The sequence below is a fragment of the Arachis hypogaea genome, chromosome 19 (assembly GCF_003086295.3).
Source record: "Arachis hypogaea cultivar Tifrunner chromosome 19, arahy.Tifrunner.gnm2.J5K5, whole genome shotgun sequence".
NCBI lineage: Eukaryota > Viridiplantae > Streptophyta > Magnoliopsida > Fabales > Fabaceae > Arachis > Arachis hypogaea.
In genome coordinates, this window is record NC_092054.1 from 27726701 (window position 1) to 27743846 (window position 17146).

Genomic DNA, 17146 nt, shown 5'->3' on the forward strand with positions numbered 1-17146 from the left:
AGGTAGTAGGGCACTCTCCCTCGGAATGTTTCCCTTTGAAAAGAGAAGGTGGTAGGGCACTTATCCCTCGGAATTATTCCTCCTAAAAATGCGACTTCTCTCTGATTGCATGGTGGTAGGGCACTAATCCACAGAATTAAGCGACAACCAGAGGAAGGTGGTATGGCACGCTCCCTCGGAATGTTTCTCTCTGAAAAGAGAAGGTGGTAGGGCATTTATCCCTCGGAATTATTCCTCCTTATGCGCAATAGAGAGACTAATCCGGGAGTTGTCGACCAGATTTTTTGTCGGGTTTATCGATAACCAACATGTGATATCACAGCCAATAGCACAGACATTTATCATATGCATTTTCCATATGCTTGCTTGCTTTGTTTACTTGAGTTTAACTAATTGTATAACATGCCTACTTGCTTCTTGAATTACTTACTGTAAATGTATACTATCTGTGTTTTACTTGTTTGCATTTATCTTGTGTTTGTCTGGTGCTAAGGAGGTTAGGCCGGTGGTGGCGACGGGATCGCACGGAGGATTGGTTGGCTAGGGCTGTGGGATACAGCGGTGTAATTAGTATTTGTTCATACCCTGGGTCGAGCTGTCTGACCCGGGTTATTTAACGACAAGTCGACCGACCTCTTCAGGTCAGGACTATCCGATCTCTTCTCAGGGAGCTCGGCCAAATCACCAGGAGAAGCCCAAATAGGGCCCAAATAAGAGGAACACGACCCAAATCCAAAGGCAGCCCGAGCCTACAGAGATAAGGGCAGTTTCCTTGAAGATAAGATGACCTCACTCAAAGATAAGATAAGATAAGATAACTATCTTATCTCCAGGAAAGATCATTCTACACCATTATAAATACACTGGAGCACCCAGGTATAACTCATACTCTGATTCTACATAAATACCTGCTTAATACCCTTGCTAACTTAAGCATCGGAGTCCCTTGCAGGTACCACCACCCTCCGGTGACAAAGGATCAGCTTCACCACCAGTCCAACAAGTCGGACACGACAGCTCCAGCCACCACCCACAAGTCGGACACGTCAGCTCCGACCAGTAAAACACAGTCCGAGGTCTTTTTGAAGGAGGAACGGTAGTAGGAGAGGAAGTAGCAGCAGAAGTCTGGGGAGGATCGATCAAATGAACCCGAGGGGTAGGAAATCCTCCTCGGTCCAGGAGAGCTCGATACGGGCTGTTTGGGAGGAACATGAGAAGACCCTTCCCCAGCCACTTTGGCCGAGATGTTTTGGGCCGCGGTAGCCTTCCTCGCCTTTTTAAAGGCTTTCATGGAATCATTATTCTTAGCCATCTCTGAAAAACAAATCAACCAAAGAAGCAAGTTACAAACTGGAAAGAAAGGAAGCAAAGTAAAACAGAGCAAAAATATGTCGATTAATACCCAACACAGTTCGGAGAAGGGAAGGATCCCCCAAAAATTTCTTGGTATCAAGATGGGGAGGTTCCCCCCAAATATCTTCCAAAACATTTACAAAAGCCTGCTCGACCTCGTCAAGCATCTCCCACGTGTATCGAGACACCACAATGTTCTTTTGCCAACACAAGGGGATGGCATGTTCATTATTCGCTTCTAAGAAAAACGGTCGAGCTCCCTCAACAGCTCGGACCTTAAAAAAGTAATTCTTAAAGTCCCTAAAGGACTCATCATACGTAGCAAAAACTTTATGTCCCTGGGCAGGTCGAAAGAAAATCCAAGAGGCTTTCATTTTTTGAGGAAATCCCAGGCTTAGTCAAAACAAAAAGATATAGAAAGAGAATCTGAGAAGGTGTGACATTCAACTCTTGGCAAAGCAACTGAAAGATCTTGATAAAACCCCAGGAGTTTGGATGGAGCTGGGATGGAGCTACGTTACACGACCACAACAAGTCGGTCTCAAAGGAAGTAAAAGGAAAAGTAATGTTCAGCTGGTTGAAAAAATAGTCATAAGCATAAAAGAAGGGACGTTCCCCCTGGGTCAGAGTAGGAAAGCAAACCCTTTCATCATAATCAGGCGCTACCAGTTCATAGTTCTTTTCCTGATCTCTATTCCTACAGATTCGATGATGTTTTCTAAGCTCTGCACAGAATTCAGAATTAACTACAGAGATGCACATCAAGACGAGGGAGTCCAGCCAATCACACATGCCCTCGGGGACTTTGGAGGAGGTCTCGACAATATTTTTGCGAGAAGACATGGTCAACTAATCCTACAGCAAATAAAAGAGAGAGGAATTACTAAATAAACAGCTCGGGCATAACAAAGAAAAAGCTCGGGCATAACAAAGAAAGCAGCTCGGACAAAATAGATATAACTCGATCTAAAGCACACATGACAAAAGGAAACCCCAGGACACAACCCACTGGTCCAGGGGCGTCCTTTGGAGGCAACAATAGAGCAACAGAGCAAGGACTTAATCTACAAAGTTATCTCAGCAAGAAAAATAAACCTTCTTTCAATCAACACTCCGAGAAGAAATCAAATAAGTCATCAAAAATAGCCACCTTTCAAACTACAGTTTTCAGTCTATCAACAAAAGGAACTACCAACAGCAAAACACGCCAAGTGGAAACCATCAAGGACGCAACCTTTTTTCAGAATCAAACAATCCATTATCCCAAGAAGCCTCAAAAATAAAAAAATACAGAAACAGAAAACAACATGCAAAGCCCTAAAAGCTTCAACCATCAGGAAAGGCGAAAAGGTTCATATAAAAAGACGAAAGAAAATCCCAGAACACACATTACAACAACAATAAGACACAGCAAAAGCAGAAAGATCCAAACTTTCTCCAAGATCAGACAAATGTAAAAAAAAAAAGCAACTAAAAAAGAAGAGAAAGTACTAACCTGTAGAGAGGAAGAAGAGACGAGCGTGAGGAAAAGGTTCGGAGGAAACGACGGCAACGAAGCACCCTGGAGTCGAAGCGAACAGAAGGAAAGAAGCACCTCAAAGAAAGAACGATGAAATGCAAAGGGATGAGAGAAACAAAAGCAAAGCAGAAGCGAAAGGTTCAGAAGCAAAAGAAACTGAAAAGAAGGATTTCGAAAAAACAAAAGAAAAGAGGGAAACGGCAAAAGAGAAATTAATGAACATTTAAAAATCTCGCACGTTCCCAAGACAAGAGTGCAAATACAAAGCGCGCACTTTCAAACTAAAAGAAGCGAAGGAAAACGCTTCACATTCAACAAGCTTCAGCAGAATCAACCAAAATGCTCGAGCTCGGCTTTACCAGAGAAGGATTGAAGTCCTAACACTAAAGGACTCGACCTCAAAAGGAAGGCTGTAATCGAGCAGGGGCACTGTTCATACCCTGGGTCGAGCTATCCGACCCGGGTTGTTTAACGACAAGTCGACCGACCTCTTCAGGTCAGGACTATCCGACCTCTTCTCAGGGAGCTCGGCCAAATCACCAGGAGAAGCCCAAATAGGGCCCAAATAAGAGGAACATAACCCAAATCCAAAGGCAGCCCGAGCCTACAGAGATAAGGGTGGTTCCCTTGAAGATAAGATTACCTCACTCAAAGATAAGATTAGATAAGATAACTATCTTATCTCCAGGAAAGATCATTCTATACCATTATAAATACACTGGAGCACCCAGGTATAACTCATACTCTAATTCTACACAAATACCTGCTTAATACCCTTGCTAACTTAAGTATCAGAGTCCCTTGCAAGTACCACCACCCTCCGATGACAAAGGATCAGCTTCACCACCAGTCCAACAAGTCGGACACGATAGCTCCGGTCACCACCAACAAGCCGGACACGTCAGCTCCGACCAGTACAGAAGATATCATCCAAGATCGACCTACAGTTTCAGGTAACCCTCGAAACAATATTAATTAGAATTCCCCTAAGTTTAGATAACCTGGTGATAAACCCATATTTCATGAGTTCTTTTGTGCTTAATTTGAGTGATTTATACAATCCTTCACCTGCTTATTCACATTAATTGCATGGTTTTACTTTCCCTTCCTTATTATGTCATATTGTGAAAAACATGTTTCCTAAGCTTTAAAAATTAATTATTTTAATTACCTTTATTTCCATTCGACGCCGTGATTAGTGTGTTGAGTAGTTTCAGATTTTCTAAGGCAGAATGACTTAAAGGATGGAAAAGGAAACATACAAAATAGGAAGGAGAAAGCAAAACGGAGTTTTAAGGAAACTGGTATCCACGCGATCGCATGGATGACGCGATCGCGTGCCAAGCACGAATCAGCAGCGACGCGGCCGCATGACTGACACAACCACGCGCCTTAAGCAGAACGCACATGACGCGGTCGCATGACTGACGCGACCGCGTGGCAAGGAAAAGCTCTGAATGACGCGATCGCGTGACCCACGCGGATGCGTGACAGAGGCCACGTATTAGAATTTATAGAATGCGCCCCCAGCGATTTCTGAAGCCCTTTTTGGCCCAGATCCAAGTACAGACAGCATAGACCAGAGGTTATAAAGTGTGGGAATGCACCCATTCAAAGGGAGCTCGCATATTTTACTTTTCAATGATTTAGATTTAGTTGAGAGGGAGATCTTCTCTCTCTCTCTCTCTCTCTCTTAGAATTTAGGATTTCTTCTTGTTTTAAGAGTGACTCTCAATCCAGGTTTTACGTTTCTCTATTTTAGCTTCCTTTTACTTTTATTTATTCCAGCACTTGAATTGATCAGTGAATTTATGAATTTCTTCCATGTTACAGACTGTTATTTGAATTAATGATAATTGAGGTATTTTTAGTTTATGATTGTTCTCTTTGAATTAAGTTACCATTGCTTCCCATCTAAAGATATTTTTATTATTCTATCAATTTTACTTTTTCCCCTTTTGGTTCTGGTTAAGAATTCAGTAACTCAACAATTATTAAACTCAACATAATTGATAATCGTTATCTTGCTAATTGAGCTTAACTTAAGTAATCCCAACCTTTTTTTAGGAAATAAATAGGATTCAAAGGTCAATTTAATTAGTCCCTTGACTTTCCTTTGCCCTAGTACAGGTTGATCAAGTGGAGTTTAGATTCAACTTTCATTATAGTTGAGAGAGATAACTACGTTGGATCTCCAACTTCTCTTACCTTGCCAAAAGCTTGCTTTACAATATTTATTTATTTTTAATTGCCATTTACTTTACCTGTCATTTAAATTACTTGCTTCTCATCTTCTAAACCCCGATTACAACCTTTATAGCCAATAATAAGAACATACTTCCTCGCAGTTCCTTGAGAAGACGACCCGATGTTTGAATACTCAGTTAACAATTTTTAAAGGGGTTTGTTACTTGTGACACCCAAAACATTTGTACGAAGGGATTTTTGTCGGTTTAGAGACTATATCTACAACGCGACCGTTTCTATGAATCTTTTTACTGGTAAAAATACCTAACGTCAAAATGGCGTCGTTGCCGGGGAACTGCTAACGTGTGCCTTGTTATTGGTTATTGTAAATATTTTTCTTTTGCTTGTTTATTTAATTTTGTTTTTCCTTTTTATCTTTATTTGCTACTATGAACTCTCACCCCTCTCGCTTTGAGTTTGGTTCTAATATTGTTAAGGGAAATAGAAGTTACAGCAGGAATGTGTACCAAGGTCAGACCAATCAAGGATGGATGGAACCAAGAGGATCTAATCAACCCTTTTGGCAGCAACACCCTCCGAGATATCCTGGACAAAGACCATTCTACAATGCATACCCAGCTGAAAGACATGGTGGACAACCTTGTAACTACCAACAAGTCCCACTCCGTGCATATAAACCATCCTTTCAACATAACCTCGAACCACCACACTCACAATCTTCTCTTCACCATTCGCCACCATATGATCCTTCCTTTCCTCAATACCAATCCAATCGTTCCCAATCACCACCACTTTCCTTTGTATCATGTCCAAGTCCAGCAACCCAAGAAGCAGAGGATCGCCTAAGGGAAACAGTAATTAAGTTTCAAACAACCATTCAACAACTGGAGCAAGTGATGATTCAATGGGCTTCTAGGCGCTCAAATACACAAGGATCAGCCACAGCTCCATGTGGACAGCCCAATGAAGAACAGAGCATGAAGGAAATGCCAGAAACTCCAGTGGACAAGACAGAGAATGAATTTGTACTAGAACAATTAGAAGAAGCTGTCTTTGTTCAAAAAGAAGAGTTGGTTGAAGATCTAGGAGATGCTGAACCTCCATGGGAATCCAGAATTGAGGAAAACGCCGTCAAGGAGACTACAGTTGATGCTAAGGAGGATATTTCTCCAAGGCAAGTCGTTTATGAAGAATCAGACGGAATAATCCAAGAAACAATTTCCCTCGATAATGATAGTCACAAGTCTAACTCTCTTAGTGATGAACTTGCATCCGCAAGTGAATTCTCTGAGATCGAAGAATCTTCCCCAAGTGAATATGAAGATGATGCAGAGGTAGATTTCTCTCAACCTCCAATCTATGACTCAAGTGATGAGGAAGACATAGAAGACTTTGACCAGGACATAGATACAATTGAAGATCTTTGCAAAGAAGTAGAGGAATTCACAGAAGAGCATAAGGAAACGGAACTTGCAGAACCACCAAAAACACCTATCCCAAGGCCATTACCACCTAATACAAGCTTCAAGTGGGTACAATCCTTAACTTATAATTTTACTTATTCACTTGAATATGGTTTGCTTGAAATAGATGGCCAGCTTAGAGCTCTCTGCGGCTTTAAGAGTAAGAGGAAAATGGCTCGTACTCAGAGCTGGTGCACAAGGCTCAATAAGGTTCCATGCTTCACTTCGAAGTACACGGATTGGTATCATGCTCAATTACATGGATCACGGAAAAAGTTTGGTCACCAAGGTGAGATTCTACTTTTTAACCCGCCCGAATGGAAACATGCAGATCAAGACGGAGGCGGATTTAAAAGCAAGGCTTGGAATCCTGGACTCTATCCTGACATTCGTAGTCCCGGGAGCCTGAAAATCTGTTTGGAGCTGCTCAGAAGCTTTGCATGCTTAGTTTGGGACCCCGGAGGCTATTGGTATTCCAAGCACTGGTAGAGATTTTTGGACGAATTTAAACACAAACCACCATAACAGGATACTCCTCCAATGTCCAACTTAAGGACTTTAACTAAAAGTGATAGGTGGGAGACAACCCACCATGGTATGGTCGCTTCTTTTTCATTTTATTTCTTATTAAATGCTTTCATTTTTCCTTTTTCATTTTAATCTATTAAACCTGGAATCATGCATAGCATTCATGTTAATCATTGCATTCTGCATTTTTCATGCATATAAAAAAAGGGGGGTGCACGACGCGAACGCATGCCCCATGCGATCGCGTCATATTGCGAAAAATACCACCCGCGCGACCGCATGACCCACGCGGCCGCGTGATATATATATCGGCGTAAGGATCCAACGAACAGAAAGTTAGGCTGAAATCGTGTGGCCCTTGTGCGTTTCACACAAATTGGCCCACGCGATCGCATGCCCCATGCGATCACGTCACTTGCACAATACCAATCCCACGCGACCGTGTGAGCGACGCGATCACGTCGCATGGATTGCACATCACCCCAAAAGGAGACAGAGAGTTGCGCTGAAACGGCGCTGGAGTCGTGCGTTTAGCACAAATTCCAGCAACGCGATCGCGCGACCCACGTGATCGCGTCACCCTTCTTTCTCCCCCCTCATGCGATCGCGCGCCCCACGCGATCGCATCACTCCCATTTTCACCCCAACCACGCGACCGCGTGCCCCATGCGGCCGCGTGGATTCGAAAGTATAACCCCCCAGCCACGCGAACCCTATCAGTCGCGCAGCCCCCCACCCCCAACCCTCTTCTCCCTCTCTGCTCCCTCTCCCTCCAACCACCACCCAGCACCACCCAGCCGCCACTGCGCCCCCACCCAGACGCCGCTGCCACGCCACCGCCGCAACCCCCTCCCCTCCCTTCTTCTTCCTTCTTCCTCCCTCCTCCCCTCTCCACCACCGCCCACCACCGCCGGCCATCCAGCCGCGCCGCCCCTCTCTCTCCGCCACCCACCCGCAAACCCCCCTTCTCCTATCACTAACTCTAAACCCCCCCTCCGCCACTGCCCCCATCAGCCGCCACCGCGACGCCGTGCCCCGCCACCGCGTCGGACGCCGCCGCAGCCACCTTCTTCCCCGTTCCACCCCTCCCGCCTACCAGGTTCCGCAAAACGAAACCCCCTTTTTTTTATCCGTTCGTCGTTTTTCTGTACTTTTTTCCGTTTCTGTTCATCATTAGGATAGATAGATATGCATGCTGTAGTGGATTTTTAGGTTGTTAGGTAGCTTAGGCTCTGGTTAGTGGATCTAGGTCTGTTTACTTGCACTGTTCCTGTTTATGTTTTATCATAACTGCAATTCTGCTGTTCCTGTGACCTCATTCATATGCTATGATTTCTTGCAATTGCTGCTTGTTACTCCAAATTTTCCTGTTTCTATTCATTACTGGTAACTGCAGCAAGTTTTTAATTCATATGAACTGCTATGATTGCTGTTTATTTTCTGGGACAATCCAATTTTAGCCGGAATGCTGCCCAAATTTTTTGTAAATTGTTTTCATTCTTGTTTGGTTTGGCTTTTCTAAACTCGGTTTTACTCTGCCTTACCCAAACCATTTCATGAATGTTATGGCAGACTTTCTTATCCTCTTTGATTTCCTGGTTCATAAACTGCATTTGTGATTCACTGATTCCAATTTTTGCTTTCTTTATTTCTATTCGAATCAGCATCACCCTGTTTTCCTTGTTCGATTATGAGTACTTCTATTCTTACCTCTGAATCCTTGTTATATGGAATTTTTCTATGCCACTTACTTTAACCCGCACTTTACTAACTCACTAATTTTAATTTACTAATTTCCTTTTCAAATTCTAACCATACTAACCCTTTTAATCTCTTTTCTGATTATTTTCCCTTTCCTCTAACTTTCTAACCATGTCATATTGATTATTTTTCCATTTAACATAAATTCAATCACATTTCATTTACTCATTTTCCTTATTATATTTCTCATTTGCCGCTTTGAGTTTCCTTTGTTTAATTGCCTATTTGCTTTCCTATTTTATCCATATCCTGATTTTCTGTTTTTCAGGATGTCTGCCTCACAGGGGAAAGGAAAAGGCAAGGCTACTGGCAAGCGCAAGAGAGGAGATTCCTCCCAGTCCATCATTGCTCTAATGCACGATTCTTCATGGCGGGAGAAGAACTTCACACAGCAGGAAAAAGCTGACCAGCTGCTCCCTACGACTGATCCTATAAAATTTGCAAACCGATACTGTGAGCTGAAGTACCCGGCTTTTGCAAACTCCAGAAATCTATACCTGGAGCGAACTCTGAAGATTTCAGAAGCACTTCAGCAGTACACCACTGAGCAAATCAAACAAAGGGGCTGGTTCTTTCTGGAAAGAACACTGACAAAGGTCAATTCATCTTGGGTACGGGAATTCTACTGCAACTACTATCTCACTACCCTAGATGCAGTGAACCTGAGAGGAAAACAAATTCTGGTCACTGAGGAGGCCTTAGAGGATATTCTCCGGCTCTCAGCCAAGTCCGATCAGCCTGATGGTTATTCAAAGGCTGAGGAGGACATGCGTCAGATGCAGATTGATTGGGATGCCGTAAAGGCACGGATAGCTCTCGACCCGACAGTTCCTTAGGAGATGGGTCAAGACACTACCATGCCTAGAGGGATCAAGAGAGCGTACTTAAATGATGAGGCTCGGTTATGGTATCAGATCTTGAGTAATTATGTGATGCTGAGTACTCACGAGACGGAGATCCCGGCTGCTATGATCACCCTCCTTTGGTGCGTGCTGGAGGGTAAGGACCTTTATCTGCCACGTTTCATTCGGCACTATATGGCCAGGGTCCACGTCCGAAGCACCCTCCCATTTCCATATCTAGTTACACAGCTTGGCCGTCGAGCTGACGTGCCATAGGAAGCTGCCGATGAGAGACCACCAGCGGCGGATTGCAGGAAGATCATTCCGCACAGCCGGAACTTTTTAGCCTTGGGCCACAGACCACCACCATTCACTGCTACTGATGAGTCAGCCCCACCGTCTGCTGGACCCTCTTCCTCCACTGCTGCGCCACCTACCCCTGCTACCACTACTGCACCTCCACCTGCTACAGAGCCCGTCTATCATCTGGTGCACCGCTTGTTCCGACGACTTGACCAGATGGAGCGTCGCAACAAGTGGCGCTATGAGCACCTAAAGCTGATGATACGCTCCGGTGACATCCCCTCCGAGCCCGACACACCATCCGAGGCATCTGAGGAGGAGGCGGATGCACCCGAGGCAGAGACCCATCCCCAGGAGGCAGCACCAGCTGCACCACAGGCAGCGGTCCCACATCAGATTGAGGCTGCAGATCTTGAGATCTCGATCCAGTCAGCACCTCCTCCACAGCAGCCAGACCCTCAGCCCACTACCACCACTGAGACTCTAGCTAACATCCCTCCCAGTGATGACACTCCTTCACACCCGGCTTGATTGAGCATCGAGGACGATGCTTCCTTAAGTGTGGGGAGGTCGCCATCTCTGGTGTTTATTTTGGTGAACCACTACATGCTTTTTATTTTATTTTGGATATTTTTTTTGTATTTTTCTTTTTACTGTTATTTTCTGAGTACTTATACATTGCTTTTATGTATTTTTACTCTATTTTCTGCATTTTGCATCTTTAGTTCATATATTAGCCATTTAGTTTATTTTAGTTATTTAGTTTAGTTTGTAATTCTGATTTATTAGTGGATTAATTAGTATAGTTTACCCTTTTTAGCATAAGATAGTATAGTTTAAATAGAAAAATATAAAAAGGAAGTAAGCTAGGAAATTGAACATAACAAGATTTAAATCCACAAACCTTATATATAGCATTACATGATGTAGTTAAGCTGACAACATTTCATCAAGGAGGAACATTAAAACTTTAAAAGCTACCCTAAATAATTTTTTTATGAGAATAATGAGAATTTTTAGCTAAACCTGCATACAAGATATAAATGATATATGATGCTTGAGTTAGAGAACACACAACCTGTGAGCCTTGAGCTTAATTGTATGGTTGCATTCAAACCATAATTTCATTTCTGTGTGTTTCATTTCTTTTTATTCTGATGTTCTTTACTTTGCTTTAATCTATATGTCCAATTATAGAATATAGAATGTAAATACATACCAAGAGAATGATTGAGGCCATCATTTGATTTTAGCTCACTTACCCCAAATTAGCCTACCTTTTACATCACCCTTGTTAGCCCCCTTGAGCCTTTTAAAACCCCTTTATTCTATTTAGCCAAATTACTAGCCTTAAGTAGAAAAACAAAAGAAAATCCCAAGTAAATCCTTGGTTAGCTTAAGATAGAAAATCATGAATAGAGTTAAATGTGAAAAACCTTTTGGGAACATGGATGATAGAAACAAAAGGGGTAGAGAAGTTAAAAGAAATAAAATAAATTTGGGAAGCATGCTCATGAGAAAATCTAGGTGATTCAATTACCATGTGCATTAAAAAAAATTTATTTTATTTTTCAGCATCTAAATAAAAGGGGATACAAAAGAAATTCCCCAATGCAAAATAAAAACAATGCACATGGGATAAAAATAAAAAGTGAAACATGAGCATGTAACAATAAGTGGGATAATATGAGAAAATAGGTAAAAAGATTTTATTTTACTAAATATGTATGTTAGGTGAGATCTTAGTCTAATTAAGGATTCACTTATTAGCTCACTTGACCCTATACATAAATCCTTACCTTTACCTTGACCTCATTACAACCTCAATTAAAGACCTCATGACTTTTTGGTATGACTATATTCTATAATTGTTGATTGGTTAGATGAAGAACAAAGCTATAGAAAGTAAGAATAAAAAGAAAAATAGAGTGAATAAACCCAATAAACACTGAGTGACTAGAGAGTAAACACAAAATCCAGTGAGGGTTCAATAACTCATCAACATATATCTATGCTTAAATTTACTAATTGTTTTGAAAGTTTGTACAATGTTTTCTTTCCCATCTCATTTGCTAAAATGCTTTATTATTTAAGGGTTGGCTATATATATACATGATTCCTTGAGAATGTGAATTAACTTGACTACATGTAAGCTTTATATATGAGTGAATAAATTAGAGTTGCATGATGCATCATTCATTTAGGTAGTTGCATTTAAATTAGGTTGCATTGCATGACATTCCATCACTTTAACCTTAATTATTTATCTTGGATTTAGCATGAGGACATGCTAGTGTTTAAGTGTGGGGAGGTTGATAAACCCATATTTCATGAGTTCTTTTGTGCTTAATTTGAGTGATTTATACAATCCTTCACCTGCTTATTTGCATTAATTGCATGGTTTTACTTTCCCTTCCTTATTATGTCATATTGTGAAAAACATGTTTCCTAAGCTTTAAAAATTAATTATTTTAATTACCTTTATTTCCATTCGATGCCATGATTAGTGTGTTGAGTAGTTTCAGATTTTCTAAGGCAGAATGACTTAAAGGATGGAAAAGGAAACATACAAAATAGGAAGGAGAAAGCAAAACGGAGCTTTAAGGAAACTGGTATCCACGCGATCGCATGGATGACGCGATCGCGTGCCAAGCACGAATCAGCAGCGACGCGGCCGCATGACTGACGCGACCGCGTGCCTTAAGCAGAACGCACATGACGCGGTCGCATGACTGACGCAACCGCGTGGCAAGAAAAAGCTCCGAATGACGCGATCGCGTGACCTACGCGGACGCGTGGCAGAGGCCACGTATCAGAATTTACAGAATGCGCCCCCAGCGATTTCTGAAGCCCTTTTTGGCCCAGATCCAAGTACAGACAGCATAGACCAGAGGTTATAAAGTGTGGGAATGCACCCATTCACAGGGAGCTCGCATATTTTACTTTTCAATGATTTAGATTTAGTTGAGAGGGAGATCTTCTCTCTCTCTCTCTCTCTCTTAGGATTTAGGATTTCTTCTTGTTTTAAGAGTGACTCTCAATCCAGGTTTTACGTTTCTCTATTTTAGCTTCCTTTAACTTTTATTTATTCCAGCACTTGAATTGATCAGTGAATTTATGAATTTCTTCCATGTTACAGACTATTATTTGAATTAATGATAATTGAGGTATTTTCAGTTTATGATTGTTCTCTTTGAATTAAGTTACCATTGCTTCCCATCTAAGGATATTTTTATTATTCTATCAATTTTACTTTTTCTCCTTTTGGTTCTGGTTAAGAATTCAGTAACTCAACAGTTATTAAACTCAACATAATTGATAATCGTTATCTTGCTAATTGAGCTGAACTTATGTAATCCCAACCTTTTCTTTGGAAATAAATAGGATTCAAAGGTCAATTTAATTAGTCCCTTGACTTTCCTTTGCCCTAGTACAGGTTGATCAAGTGGAGTTTAGATTCAACTTTCATTATAGTTGAGAGAGATAACTACGTTGGACCTCCAACTTCTCTTACCTTGCCAAAAATTTGCTTTACAGTATTTATTTATTTTTAATTGCCATTTACTTTACCTGTCATTCAAATTACTTTCTTCTCATCTTCTAAGCCCCGATTACAACCTTTATAGCCAATAATAAGAACATACTTCCTCGCAGTTCCTTGAGAAGACGACCCGAGGTTTGAATACTCGGTTAACAATTTTTAAAGGGGTTTGTTACTTGTGACACCCAAAACGTTTGTACGAAGGGATTTTTGTCGGTTTAGAGACTATATCTACAACGCGACCGTTTCTATGAATCTCTTTACTGGTAAAAATACCTAACGTCACCTGGTTTATGGTTTAAATTCTTTATATATTTATTTATTTTGTTCTAAGCTTGAATATCCGTATGTGATGTGAAGTTCTAGGATTGCCTTCGGCATCCCGGAGCCTTACATCTTACATCATTGGGCACTGTTATCATATTGAGAACCTCCGGTTCTCGTTCCATACTTTGTTGTTATTTTTCAGATGCAGGTCGTAATCTACTTTGATGAGATTGTGGATATGGTGACAGAGCGGAGTATGGTTCGTTCCTTGTTTATTTCTGTTTTACTTTTGTCATAGTATTCTCTCACCTTTTGTATATTTATCTTTATGGCCTTAGAGGCTTATTTGAGAGATAGGTTGTATAAGCTGTTTTAAATTATAAAACTCTGTATCTTTCTATTTGTAACTAGTCGGCTTAAACTCCGCAAGCTGCGGCTAGTTCTCTATGATTATTATATTCTTATATCTATATATGTTTTATTCTCTTATACCTATGCCTTGTATCTTATGCGTTAGCTTCGTGTGAACGTTTCACGCTTTTGTAATTCTGTTTTTGAGCTATATCCTTCATCAGGCTTCTAGAATATATTATTTCCTTCTATATATAAATATGTATAAGCCTTAGGACTGTCGTAACCTCTAATTAATCTTTGATTTACAGCTAGAGGTAAGGCTTAGGGTAATTTGGGTGTTACATCCAAAGTGTGCAATTTGTCTTTCTTCCTTTTTATCCATATTAATGCCTCCATAATTAACCAGTGGATTTACAAAGTCTGAGAGAATTGATATAAAAATACTAGGAATTTCATGGTTAGATGTATGAGAAACTAAAGACTCCGTGGAATTTAATGAAACTAATGCACTCTTGTCTAAGACAGAAATTTCTAGATCCCTCTCACAAGTGTGTTCATTGCTCTCAGTTTCTTTTTCACTCATTGACTACTTTCGCTCACTATTATCCTCTTTTCTCTCAAAACTCTCGCTTTCAATCAAACATGGATTCTTTTCACTCAAACACTCACCGTCTTTCTCAGTTTCTTTTTCGTTCATAGACTCTTCTCGCTCACTAGTTTTCTCTTTTCTCTCAAAACTCTCACTTTCAATCAAACATGGATTCCTTTCACTCAAACACTCACTCTCTTTCTTAGTTTTTTTCTCTCATATTTTTCAAATTTCTCGCATCCCAAGAACTTAGTTGAGAAATTCTGCACTTTTGAATCTTCCAAGGACACATCACCCTCTACAACATACTCAACAAATTCTTCTATCTCTGACTTTAAAGAAGAATAAAAGATAGGCGTAGAATAAATCCTCTTCTTATGTCGATCTATAATATCCTTCTTGAAATCAGGAACTTTGACTTTTGTCTGATCCTCAAATTTTTCTCTTTTGGAATGCCAAGTTGCTATAAATTGTTGCATATACTTCATGTTAATGGCCACTTTGACCAAATCCTCCATGGTCTCGTAATAGTAGCGTTGTACTTTATCTGCAAGGTCTTCGCGTAATCCAAACAAAAATCGTTCCATAAGGACCTCAGGACTCAGTTTAATATTGGCCTTGTCCATCAAATATAGAAACTCCTAGTGGTACTCTATCACTGATTGTGAACCTTGTTGTAACTTACAAAATTTTCTAAAAATTTTTTGTGGTATAATGGTGGCACAACCCGATTCCTCATATGGTATGATGATGGCACAAACTAGTTCCTCATGATTTTCTTCATCTTCTCCCAGCTGCAAATTGGGATTTTTTCGTACCGTCTTCTAGATCTTCCTAATTCAGTCCACCATATACGGGCAGCATCGGAAAAATTTGCTTGTACCAGTCGAACCTTCTTTTTCTCTAAAAGGATGCAAGTTGCAAAAATGGACTCGACCTTCCTTTCCCATCCAAAATAAGCTTCAGGATCATTCCTCCCTTTAAATATAGAAATTTGCAACCGAAAACCCGTTTTCCCATATGAGATTCCTTCATCATCACTATCGTAATACTCAATCTTTTTTTGCGACTCTTTTTTGTTTTTTTTTTTGTGGACTTTAAAGTGAATTTGCAGAAAATGAAGAGAAAAAAACAAAAAGACTAAACAAGACCCATGGAACGTGTTAGATAAATAATTAGAATGCAGGATAAAGGGATAAGAAAAAGATGAAGAAAAGATGCAACAGAAAAAGACACAGCGGAAAAATAAAAGGATAGATAAGGGGGGTTTCCTACTAGACCTCTAAGAAACCTATTCTTAGCAACCTAGGTCACCGGAAAGGGCACCCTACTAGACCTTTAAAGAACCTGTCCTTGACAACCTAGATCAGAGGGATGAAAACTGAAAGCAACCACCACGTAGATCACCTTAGTGTTGGATCCTTCAATCTTCTTCATGCAACAAGCAAAGCAAATCATTTACCTCACTTAAGCACACAATAAAAATGTGCTAAAAGCAACAAAAAATTTATTCATCAAAAGTTATGTAAATTATCTCATCAAAGGTGTTTTAAATAGGCTCCTAACAAACTAGCTAAAAGATAAGATAAGATAACTTAATTTAAATCTCCTAAAGATAAGATAACTAATTTAAATCAAATTTGATGTTATTGGGTTAGATCATATTTGATTTAAATTTTAAAATTCTAAAGATATGATAACTAATTTAAATCAGATTTGATCTTATTATATTAGATCAGATTTGATTTAAATTTAAAATCCCTAAAATACTACTAAGCAAATCAGAAGTAAATAAAATCTTCCAACAAACTCTAACAGCAAAATAAATTAAAATAAATGCCTAAAATTCGAAAATAAAATTAAATTTGTGTCTTCTACTGGACTTGAAAAACAACGTTGGGCCTTTTGCTGTACTGACTTAGCTCAATGGACCTTATGAGTTGTCACCATTTCAGCACCACTGTTTTTGAGACGGACTCTTGGTCTTCTTGATGTCCAAGACAGACATGGTATGATTTTTCTAGTATTTAGATCTTTAAACGTGATGAGATTACCATTCTGTCCCTTAATTCTAAAATGACGAAAGTGCCCTCCTAAACACGTACATGAAGCATCTTATAGGGGGATTTCATATTTAAAATTAGAGTGGGTAACCTATTAAAGAGGAATTTGTTAGTGAAGAAAGCATTTTTTAAGAAACTTTGAAGCATCCTAACAGTGGTCAATAATGATAAACCCATCTCCACTATATGTTTATGTTTTCTTTTGATTACACCTTGTTATTGATGGATACATGGACATGATAATTAATAAATAATCTCATGATCATGAAAAAAAATCTTAACAGATTGGGAGCGAAACTCCTTGGCATTATTAGATTGCACAACTTTAAGTGCACAACCAATTTATTTTCCGTCA